Source organism: Lissotriton helveticus, chromosome 6 (genome assembly GCF_964261635.1).
Source record: "Lissotriton helveticus chromosome 6, aLisHel1.1, whole genome shotgun sequence".
Taxonomy (NCBI): Eukaryota; Metazoa; Chordata; class Amphibia; order Caudata; family Salamandridae; genus Lissotriton; species Lissotriton helveticus.
The window spans coordinates 502,938,841-502,951,883 of NC_136067.1; positions in this window are offsets into that span (position 1 = coordinate 502,938,841).

Genomic DNA, 13,043 nt, shown 5'->3' on the forward strand with positions numbered 1-13,043 from the left:
ATGTCATGCATTTACCAATGCTTGTATGATCATTCTTACCAGTTTTCTCTTAGCTACGTTACATTTCGTTCTTTGATTTGTGCTGCTTCGCAGCTTTTCAGTAACGACTGATAGAATAACTGTGTTTTTGAAACCTATGAATTTTTTCACCTTTATTGTTTGTAACCCCTTCCGCCACCTGTTAATTTCCAGCTCATTTGTGTTGTCCCATCAGAGCTCTTTCCAGATAAACAGCATAAAACGGCTGTTTACATGTCCTACTGCCAATTTGAATGTGCTTGCACAACATGGTCTTTGCAATAGGCGGAAGCAGACGGGCACCATCTGTCTACTAGTAGTATAACGTAAGTGTTTCATGCCATCAGAGGAGCTAGCCCAGGGCAGTTTCAGCTATGTCTTTATTTTGCAATTCCACAGACGCATCGTAAATGCAAACCTTTAGAAAACATTATCGGAACATAAATTATGGATGAACTGTTCCCCCACCGCTCCCCGGGGTTGGTATTTGCTTGAGCGCCAAACGTTCAAAACAATAATATTATTATGTATTTGCTCTATTCATATCTGCATGACTTGATTTGGACCCTGTTTTATTAATTAAATGTTTTTTTCGCACTAATGTTACTCTCCCACTTTGAATAAACTGCAGATAGTCAGTAACCTGCATAGTTTGCCAACAGAAGACTTTCCTCAATAATTTCACTGAGGTGTGACATTCTCATAGTTTCAGCCCCATTAACGTGAGATTCTCGTACAAGTGGCATTAAGACAGGCACAGTGTAGCTAGCTCTGCAAAGCACGTCTCATTATTAATTAAATCGGAAATAATCCAATGTCTATTAAGTCCTGCATAACACATAGCAACGTTGCACTGTCAGAAGCTGTGGGAAGTGTTGTGGCGCCTCTCCGCATAAACTTCAATGAAACACATCTGCATGCAAGAAACCTGCAGTGAGATAGATGCCTATCCGACCCTTCTCTGTGAAGGTGCTGCAGTCTGGGGTTTCATTTCAATTTAGCAAACCTTGCCTACACCCCTGTCAAAGTCCCGCCCTTATGGTTAGTGAGTGATCTGAATACACATCCAAGACTGGCTCAAGTGACACGCATGGGGCCACTTGGTGATTACTTATATTGTACACAACTCTCTTAACTGATGATGAGCTGCTTCAGATATGCTTCAATTAACATCCACCCACACCCAAGCATGTATCCACTCACCCACGCACAAACAGCATTCATCCACCCATTCACACTTGATTCTATCCACGTGTGTTAGCACCCCTACCCATCCATCCACCGCTGCATGCAGGAACACCCATCAACCATATATTCATCAACATATACACCCATCCAGCTATAAACGTATCCATAAACGTATCAGTTACTCCATCACATACCTACTTATACATGCATGTCCTCATACGTCTGGGGGTTGTGGGTGGAAGGTGTGTGTGTGTCGAAAATGTCCTTTGACTAAAGCCAGTCCTATTGGCTTTGCTACTGCTATTTTTTGTTTGAAACATTTACCTCAAAGCTCTCAGTAGAACATAGATTCAGTTTAGAATGAAATAACTCATAAAAGATAAAAGGAGGCCCCCTTATCTGTCAACTTTGGGACAGGGGAGATATGTTATAAACTAGTTGTTGTCCCACAGATTTACCATTAGGTTTGTTTAAGAGTGGAATAATGGTACCAAGTTAAAAAATGTCTAACATGTGATTGGTATTGTGAGACATTTTTTAACTTGGTACCATTATTCCACTCTTAAACAAACCTAATGGTAAATCTGTGGGACAACAACTAGTTTATAGAATGAAATAACGCCACATCGTTCATATTCTTTGTCTTTACGCATTTAATACAATCTTCTTGAGCAATAGAAAGACAAATACAGCAATATTAATTCGTTTATACCATAAACCGAGCAGTAGAAAAAAACATCTCTAATCTCAAGGCCCGGCTAGAAAAGAAAATCAGCTCACACAAGAGTTGTCTCAGACCAGTCCACATACAGTGCACAAGAAGAAACATCAGTATAGATGCCCCTCTAGCTAAAAGGTGCAACAGCTCTTGGGAGACACTTAGAAAAAATAGGCAAAAAGATATATTTCGGCAAGTGTACTGATTAAAATATCTAAAATGTAAATGACAGTATCATTTACAATTTGGCCTTTCTATGTGTCCTTCGTTTGCCAGTGGATAATCACCTTCCCTGTAAGCATTCCTTTGTTTAATGTGTTCACTGTTTGCCAAATCTCATCGGGCTCAGTTTATGTTGTTTGCTTCTTGTGCTGGCCTGCCTGATCTTGTTCAAGCGTTCCTGTTGTTCAATTTGTTCGATAGTTGGATTTGCATCCGTTTGCATTTCATTGTGCTCAGGGCTACTGACAGCTGTATCCGTCCTGGGGCACCGTAATCACCCTGTGTTAATGTTATTCAGTGCAGCTGCATACTTTTGCAGATGCAAGGTTGCATCCTTTCGCTCACATTGATACAGAAAGCGGCAGCGAGGATTCATTAATACCCCAGAGAGACAGTGGGGGTTTGGCCGGTCGAGAGGCCCTTGTGATACATTCAGTTGTGCTTAATTAGGAACGATTTGGTAGCCCTGTGGTCTGAGGACTAGAACATCGTAATATTGTATTGTTCGGGTTTAACTTCGTCAAAAGGTGAAAACAGTAAAACATGTTTAATCGCAACTCACAGCAATTTGACATTTCGGCAAGTTCAAGTTGGTTCAAGCCGCGATTTATTACTGTTTTGCTTGCAGTTCAAACTTTTTAATCAATGCGGTTGCATCTATAAATAAATCACAAACAAGTGGTGATGTAATAAAAAAAAGTCATTGTTTATAGTCGTCGTGAATCTGTGTTTAATCAGATTACCATGTGTGGTTATTACAAAAATACATGGCGACTTCTAGAGTGCTTCGATTACTGAAGGCAGTGAATGTACAGTTTGTAATTTAGCGCTCAATACTGACGTTTGCCTACTTCTAAGAACTATTTCATAGCTCGCAAGTTCGGTTATGTCAGGTGTGAAAGGGAAAAAGGAAGCACACTTCCTGGCATACCCACACACATTTTCTCCGAGATGCGTTGCGGTGAATGTAGTGAATACTAGAGTCACTCTCGGTAACTCGCTAGTTTTCAGGTGTTCCCCATTGCAGGCCCCGTGTATGCGGTGTATCTACATATATTTATAGATCATTGTCCTTCATCAAAGGTGAGTACCACATACGTTTATGAGTGATTGGAAAAGCAGCTTTTCTGGTAATGTGAATTCCTAAAGTGCAAGTGCATCTGCAGGGGCTTGTCCTCCTGTAACGCCAAGGAGGAGCCTATCAAATTGGGGAGCAGGGCACACTGCCGGGCATACATGCACAGATATCTTCCCAGGTGCATTATGATAAATATAGTTATTGATACCAGTCACTTCTGTTACCTCACACGTTTTGAAGTGTTCACCAATTTTGACTCAGCCAGTTCTGTCTTTCTCTGGTAGTCATGTGATGGTAGTCCTCATCCTCTTCTCCCAGCCCACATCCTCTGGGAAAAATCTTTCAAAGTCCCTCACTGCCCACTGCATGCTGGTGTACCCCTGACATGTGTGACTGTGCTGTCTCCTTCCCAGGCACCACTTCCCCCTCTGCTAAGCTGCAATCGTTGCTTTGGAAAAATGGCAAAACTAGTGACACTTTGCATCTGGGTGGCTACCGATGATAGGAACAACACTCCAGTGGAAATCTGTGTTTTGGAGTGAAAGGGGCCTGCGATATCAGTTAAAAAAAAAAGTCGTTTCAGAATTCAGAGTCAGACACCGCACCCCGAAGGAGAAGTAGAAAGATATGTTCCCAATCACATGCTCTAGCCACAATGGTAATTATGCTGCTGCTCAGCTTACTTCAAATGAATCCCATCCATGGTCCATGCATTACTTTCTGCATCCAATGAAGCTGCAAACCGTGGTGGTGGCAGTAAAGAAGACATGCATATATCCACTCTGTGTGGCTGACACATCATGATGGTGGATGGAATGAATATATGTTTTTTTACGTAGCAGCTATAGCTGGCCTCATTCTTTCTATGGGCACTCAGGTTTGAAGGCTCTGCTGGGGAACCAAGTAGTCTCTGATTGCCACCTCAAAACCAGAGTGGTAGAATCATGAAACCTATTGAAATATAGCACTTTAAAATAAAGGGGACACAAGATAAAGTGTATGCATTTCTAATCACTTGCTTTCCTATATATCCACCAAATATTGCCAACAAAGCTAGCTGTAACATTAGCATGGATTGATTTTACTTTTCTAAAACTGAATAACCTTCTATTACGAGTGGCCACAAACATTGAAGTCATTTTTGGAGAACAACAAATCCTCGAATCCCTGGACATAAAGAAGAACTTGAACTTGAAATAAGTTTCTTTTTTAAGTGCACATACACACCAGTATTGGGAAAGCTAGCGGCTGATTTGAGGAGTCAGGTAATGTGTTTGCTTTTGTGAAGCCCAATTATCAAGTAGTCCAGGTGCTGGTTGATGTATAGCCCTAAAAGCCAGAGGAAGCCATACGTCCTTGCAGATATAGTTCCTAGAAGAAGAGATTCTGCCTGCTCAAAACCATTTCATTCCTGGGTATAGCATGTGCCAGGATGTCTTTCAGGTAGCAGTGTGCTTGATTATTCTATTTAAATGAAGTGACACTTAGAATAGGAACATTGAAACATGCTTTGTCTTTACCAATACTGCCAAAATGAAATAAGCCTTCCCTAGACAGCTCAACGTGGACTGCAGGACAAATAACTCTGAAAGGACCGAGCCCATAAACTCTGGACCTATTCTAGAATCACAATTTGATGGATCTTCTTTTACTAACCCTGGACGTAGTGGTGCTACGCATAGCTACGCGAAGTGCACTTCGCACTACGCAATGTATGTGTAGCTACGCGAACTGCATAGTGTGGTAGGGAAACTGTTGTTCCCCCTGATTGCACAGTGCCGGATGCTTGTCTGCACTGTGCAATCATTGCAAACGGCATCTTGCCCAGTGCTAGCATTCATTTTCTGCTGTTCGAGTAGATTTGTCTTTGAGCTGCAGCTTTCTCAACGTGGACTGGTAGTTTCTCATCGCGAGCGGTGGTTGACGACCGCAAGCAAGCAAAAAATGCCTGCTACGCATTTTTGCACTGTGCTACGTGAAATTCGCATATTGCGCAGTAGCGCAAACTACGCACGCTCTGCGACCGTAGCGTAGTCCTACGCCCAGAATTATTTTTAACCCCGGGCAGAGACCTCCAACCTGCCCGCGGAGTTTTGCCTTCCCCGCGTACCTCGTAAAAGGCAAATCTCCGCACACTCCGCAGCGGAGCACAGTTAGCCAGCCCCCGCCTCCACCCCAATTATATAAAGTAATTAAACATTATTAAAAAATCAATAAAAAACCACTTACCTGGCATGCGGCGTCCCGGGGCTGCCCTCCTCCTCTTCTTCGCCCTATCGGTATTCCTTGTGAAAATTGCACATGCGCACACATCCGCGCATTTCTCGCAAGATATGCGCTTGCGCGGACATGCGTCGTTCTCACAAGGATTGCGAGACAGCGAAGAAGAGGAGGAGGGCAGCCGGGAGACGCTGCATGCCAGGTAAGTGATTTTCAACTTATTTTGTATTAATGTTTAGTTACTTTTTATAATTGGATGGTGGAGGCGGGTGGAGTAGCGTAACGGAGTTTGTTTTCAACTCAGTGGACCTCCGCGTAGCCCCGCTACGCACACTACCCCTGGGCTCAATCTTTTTTCAACATGTAAGCATAGAGGGCAGAAAAGTCATCATTATAGCTACTGAATTTAACAGGGAATTCTCTTGACACATAGTAACAACAGACAACTACGTAAGGTTATTTAATTTATTACAAAGCCACTAACAGCTGGACACAGAGACACCTCACTCAAAATGAGAGTGTAGAAATACATCGGAATCAGCATAAAGACAAACCTATGTATCAAGTTTAAGCAGTAGAGCATAAACAAAACATTTAATTCAAGAAACAGGATGCAGAGGATCAGAAAGCATGAGTCCAACTTTTCCTGCATCAAGTGTTGATGAATATAAAGCATTAATCTATCCCTACTCTAACACTACAATGACATACCTACTTAAGCATTGTCTGGTACAAGAAATAAAAGGTGTCAGTCTGTGTAGTCTCCCTAAGAAGTATTTCCACAATAATGGTTCATGTAGCATAAAGCTACCAAGCTCTCTCCCAAGGCAGAGAGAAAGTAGGGCACTTTCCCTACTCTAACATCACATTATTAAAGGTATTTTTCCCAAGTGTCTTTGCAGGTCCCGCCATCTGCTCTGAACACAATCTCAAAGGTAGTTTTCTACAGGATAATGGTGTTCTTAATTTGCAACATGCTGACCTTGATTTACAAGCCTTCTCCTGTGTGAAACACAATTTTCCTTTATCAGCTTGAGTTTATGATGTAACTCCTTCTCTCCTTGCCTGAATAGTAACACAAGGGCATTATTCTAGCTAAAAAGGGCGCTTCTTCCACCTGCAACACAAAACAAGAGGAAGAACGAATTCCACAGCATACATGGATTCAGCTATTAATTCTAAAGGAAGAGCTTCCAGGGAAATCAATTTCAGGCCTACAAGATTCAGCTAACATAAGAAGTAATGGCATACAAGCTTTACAAAATTGCATTGGAAATAAAGCACATTCAATGAATTCATTTCCTGCATATAAAATACCCAAATTAATATTGATTTCAATACATGAATGGATGTTCATGCCGCAACACGAGCTATTCAAGGTAATATTTTCTGCAAGTTACATTAACGTTTTACCACTTCATTCCCTATGTTGCCACTTATTGGCCTAAGGATATCATGCTTCATGTTATTATATTTCAGAATTCTAACACTTCACGTTAATACAACAAAGGATTATATGCAGGTGCGCTCTACACGTGTGATTATAATACCACCCTACAAATAAAATGCGATTTCTGCTACATCAACTCTAAGGTGTAATATACTGTTTGATGGACAGGGTACTCTGTTGCTAATATGATGGAGTACTCTGGCAATCAAAATAGTGGTCTGCTCTACCTATTTAGGGTCAGAAGGATGTAGCCTCCATTGGCGGTGTCTACAGAAAGCTTAGTTTGACAGCCTGATGGAGTAGGGGACATCAGAGAAAGTGCTTTACACTGCCCACCTTATTTAGGATGTTCGGCGTGATGTCATATTTTTTATCTTTTTGTTACAGCCAGGTAAAGCCTAGCAGCTAGACATAGGAAAGAAAGCAAATAACCATTCGGTTTTGTATGCAATAGCAAACTGTCACATTGGAAGTTTATTTTCGAAAATTAAATGCTGGTGAAAGATTGTGGAATGTCCATCAGAACTGAAGGCAGCGATCCTTCAAACCTTATGTACCTTTTTGTACTGATCTCTAAATTTAGCAGACTGTAACATCGGGTATACTGTACAGCTTTGCCAAAACCATTGGTAAAGTCAATCGGTCTTAAAGGTGAGACCTACTGGCTTTCTCAATGCACGTTACATAGGTCATTATAACCTTCCTTGTTTTTATTCTTTTAACTGTATTGTTCATTTGGTTTGGTGATATTTTATTCCTCCGGAACTTCATTAAATTAAATGGCTCCCTCAAAAATACTGGAGAGGATACAACAAAGATTTTTCTGATGAGACTTTGTCCTAACATGTTGGCTGACTTAGGGCCTGATTAGGATGGTGGCGGACATATTGGAAACGAGACGGCCGACAGTCTGTCGGCAGTCCCCACATTGGCATTACAATGCGACCGCCACCACGCGGTCGCAATGCCTATATTTTGCAGCACACACTGCAAGACAAAAAGTGGACACTGCACGTATCCCCGCTTAGTGTGGCAGGCACCATGTGGCACCTGCCATACGGTGCAGGGATATGTAGGGGGGCACCATAGGTGCCTCACAGATTCCATGTCTGGGGAACAGGGGGGAAGGGTGGCCCACTATGGGCCCCCATAGCCCCTTTCTGCCTTCCTTTTTCATGGCGGGTTACCCACCATGAAAAGGCAGGCTAAAAGGGACATTGTAATCCCTACAGCGGTACCTGGCAGGCACTGCCACCATTCCCTCAAATGCACCAGTGGGCTCAAGGAGCCTGTTGGATGCATGGCAGTCAGTCTTTCCGGCCGCCAACACACCACCCACCATCCACATGTGGCATCCTAGGATAATGCTTAGGATGGCGGTGAGAGTGTCACCATCCTAATCAGACCCTGGGACCTTTCACATTAATTTTTTGTTTTTGCTCATTACAAATGTTCTTGATCTCATACCACTTGTCTTGCTAATGATTCACTGATTTTAACTCACCAGGCCAAACAATTGCATTTTCAAGTAGATTTAGAAACAATTGTTGATTGATCAAATATTTTAACTCTTACTTCGTGTTTTTCAGTCTCTTGTCTAATTTAAATATACACTTGCCTTTTCCTATTGCTTATATGTTCGGATCACATTTAAAGATTCCTATAGATGTTTTGAAAGCTAAACAGTGAGCACTGCCCTTTAATCTATCTGAACAGACTTTATTTAATTGCCCTGCTTATAATATACATTTGACTCTCTCTTTCAAACACTGATTGCAGACTGAAGTTAATTTACCATTTCCACCCTTTTTACCCCAATGTTACATTTCTGTTACACACACACACACAAAGACACGCACACACAAAGACACACACACACACACAAAGACAAACACTCACACAACATAACTTATCTATTATTATGAGGACTGGCTATTGACTGTAATGAAGTGTGTATTTACTTTTCTGACTCCACACGCACTTTGATATGAGGTAGGTTATTAAGCGGACTGAGGCACATGTACTACACTTTTTTGAAACACTGATTTAATTTCAATTTAATAAGCCTTATTTGATTTCTTACATGAAAATCATAAAAGCAAGTACAATTAAATCATTTATATTTATCATTAATATTTTCAAAATCGGTAAAACTCATATAATAACATTATTATTATAAAGTTATCCATAAAGGGTACCAATCTTTTATGAAACCTAAGAACAATCATGATTAAAATTTGTAGACCAATAAAAAGTATGATAGTTTTTCTGCATCTGATTACGTTCCGTAGAAAGCATACTATAGAGTTAGCAAAATGTTTGTTATCTAAGAAATACAAAAATAAAAAATGCACGGCGTTGTCTAAAACCCAGTAACTTCAAAATTGGGAGGATCCACCTCTTTCTTTGTTCTTCATAACATTTACAGAAGAGTACTGCGTGTATTGTCGACTGCACTGAGGTGTCTTCACATGGACATTTACTTAACATTTTCGACCAGTCATTGATTACAGGGAAAGTTATTGATCGATGGAAGATGCCTAGCCTAAAATCTACCCTGTAAGCATTCAATGTTTTTAAGGTAGCGCTGAATGCAGTATGTGGTATCAAAGAACAGGAGCATAAACCCGTCAACCGTGTTGGGATTGGGGTAAATTATGATAGAAACAAGAAGTGTCCCAACTGTTATTATTCAGAGGCGATTAATAAGGATATGCATACGCTATTATCCACAAGGAGACAAGGAAACTCTTTTTGATTGTAGTATGTGCTCATGGCATCATTTTTATAAATCATTCGAGGTAGATGTATAAAGGAAAAGTAAAGTAATTTACAGTTGTATCAGCACTGTATTATATAAATAAAAACAATTATAGCAACCCAAATTGCACGTGGTGCTCGTGGTTTGTGAGTGAAAACCGTAAGTAGCAGCTCAGGTGACAAAGTAAACAGCGTGGGCGGAGCGAGGTGGTTAGTGCAAAAATGTATACAGTGAACAGTTTAGCACAGTATGGTTCCGGATGACTATAAAGTTCGTATTGATTTAAATACAATCGTTATGTTCGTGAACCATTCTATGTAGAGCGCCTATGGCTGCGCTGGTGTGTCGACGACGTTTCGATCCACATGAATCCGGGTCTTCATCAGGACTGGTTTGGGTTCGAGTGCAGTGCTGGGTCACATGCCACGGAGCGGAAATCGCCATGGGCAGAGACGTCTCAGACGTGGCGTGGAAGCTCAGTCAATAGGAGATCGTATGGAAAACAGCCGTGGCGTCGTCGTGCGCCGGTTAGACGGTTGGTGAGGACCAGAGCTCAGTTAATCGAATTGAAACCAGCTTGGAACAGAACGCCGATCCGGGGGTGATCGGGCATGGGAGAATTAATCTTAAGCTAGCGTGGAGTCGGCGGATAGCTCGAGCCAGGCAGATGTATCCAAGAATGCAGTATGTGGTCAGTATCAATTGGTTGGACTGTACAGTTGGCCTCAATATCTCTGCGGAAATTCTGTTTGTCTCTGAAAGAGTCATACACTCTCTTTTGAGATATTTTCTAGTGACAGAAAGTATAGAACTTGGATATTCATAATATTCCTGATGTCCCAAATCATTCTTAAAATCTTTTATATATTTCAGCATTGGGTTGTCAAGAGCCCAATAGAGCTTGGTACAGTCTCTTGTGTTAGCCCTGTTAAAATTGGTTTTCATGGCGGTCCAAATCCTGTGCACAAAGACATGGTTGAATTTTTATTAAGTCCGTTTTATATGGTAGCGCCAACTCTGCGTGACATATGTAAGTAAGAGAACTGCCTGGGACAGCCAAAAGAAATCTTAAGAAGGCGTTCTCCACCAGCTGTAGGGGCTGGGTACCACACACCACCGCCATATATAGCTGTGGTAACACATTTTGCCTTATATATGCACAACAACTCTTCTGGAGTTTTTTTCCCAATTGTCTTGCGATATTCGCTCGGTCAAAATTAAAAGCTCCCTGGTTTTAACTGCCAGGGACCATGGCACCTTCCGGTCAAAAAGGATACCTAAATAGGGGAATATCTTTATAGATTCTATAATTTTATCATCAATGTATATGTATCTACACTTTGTGCTCCCTCTACCGTACTTCATAATAAAAGTATGTGAGATATTAACTCGGAGACCCAAATTCTGCATATACACTGTGAAACTAGTCCACACCCGTTGGATCCCCAATAATCTACGGGACATCAAGACAGCATCATCAGCGGAGAGAAGGGCAAGTATAGGGTGGTTATCAATTTGTGATACACTCATTCAAAAGTACCTAAGCATACTACTGGGAATGGTACTCCTAACACATAGGTTGTGAAAAAGCTCTCATTTGTCTAGTTCTCTCAGGGTTTACCCACATTACGAGGACCTATCTACTCCTCACAACAATGGTTATACATGCCGCCACACACACAGAACCACACACACAAAACACTTACACACCGAGAAAGTAGACAAGTCTCCATTATTAGCCCAAATATGTGCAAGCGGCCCCAGCCCAATATTATACAAATTCAAAGAACAGTGCATTGACGCACACCTCATTCCTTTTGAGAAAACTCTGATTGCTTTCTCACAGGATTTTAAGGTCTTGAAAGAACAGAGACCATTATGAGTGTGCGTGGCTATGAAAGCCACACCTGCGTTGCTCATTACCTGTTATTGCTATACTTGAAAGAAGTGTTGATGATTACGACTCAACCTTCGGAGTCCTGTGCATCTGAAAATTTGATTTCTTCTTCTGCAGTATCTCAACGTAAACTTACCTGACAAGAGAAAAGGAGAAACAACAAATCAACAACAGAAGACTGTTCTTCCATACTACAGTAACATACTTCCGTGCTACGCAATAAGATAAAAGTACTTACTACCCTTGGGGTTGGCAACTCAATGTGGGTTTTCTTAGTCGATCAAACAAATAAGGATGGTAATTAGAAAGCTTTAGTTGGAAGAATCATAGAATAAACAATGTGCACTGTGGTGAACAAGTATAAGCCGAAAAATTATTTGAACTACACCAGGTTAACTCATAATTTCTCTTGAAAATTGAGGGTGGAGGAGGACTTGTAGTTGGAACATTTTTATCAATATTTCAAAAATTTTGAGTGCGGAAGAATTTTGAGAACTGGAGGCTCTAAAGCACTTTGATCAATTCCAGATAAGATAATATACCAAGAGTCCAAAGATGGAAAATAAGTACTGTAGGGATTCTAGTTGTAAGAAAGAGAGCACTAGTCTAAAAGCCATTACAATTATTACATTTTGGAATACTTTGAAGTATTCTAGCAAACCAATATCAGAACCCGGTGGAAATGGGTGCTCATCTCATGGTAAAGAGGCAAATGTTAAGATAAAGTTAGGCTAGGAAAAGCGCTAGGACTTTCTAGATTTCCAAGCACTCACTAATTGTCTAATCTTAATACATGAAGTTGTTGTTGGGGTGGGCCTGGACAGGTCAGATAATGCAATATTCAGTCACAGAAGGGAATTCCCACCAGGACCAGACCTGCAATCTCAAAGGCCCTCAATGGAAGACATATCATTCTCTGTGGGACTGCCAAAATCCCTAATACCAGTTGGTGTTGAGACAGTGGCAGTGTTACGGAGGAGTTGAGAGCCAGCATCTACAAATGCACCTTGTTCCAATAGGCTTGATGGTAAATCACGGAGCTTGTTCAACCATCTCTAGAAAGTGAGTCAAAGAGAGTGAGAGAAAATAAATCAATAGTAAATACAATCTCAAATCTCCTGACGAGGTTTGAAAGCTGCATGTGTCCTTCTGCATTCTTCCTAGGTTCTTTCTAAGTTCACACTACCTATGCATAGATTTAAGAAGGTAGATGGCGAAATCTCCATCCACTCAGCCTCAAGATGACAAATCATTCCACTTCTCATACTATAGAAACCAGTACACTAGCTGTTCCAACTTGTGCACATCATACTAGGTGTTATAAGCCACCTAACTTGATCCCAGATGATTCCAATGTGGCGGCAATTCTAGTTCCTGAATCCTCCGAAGCCTTGCGCTCTGTGTACAAGAGAAGACACTGCTAATGCGACAAATCCCACGGGGAAGGAGTTGGACTGGAGAGGGCATGTAGAATCAAAGATGCTGTGGATT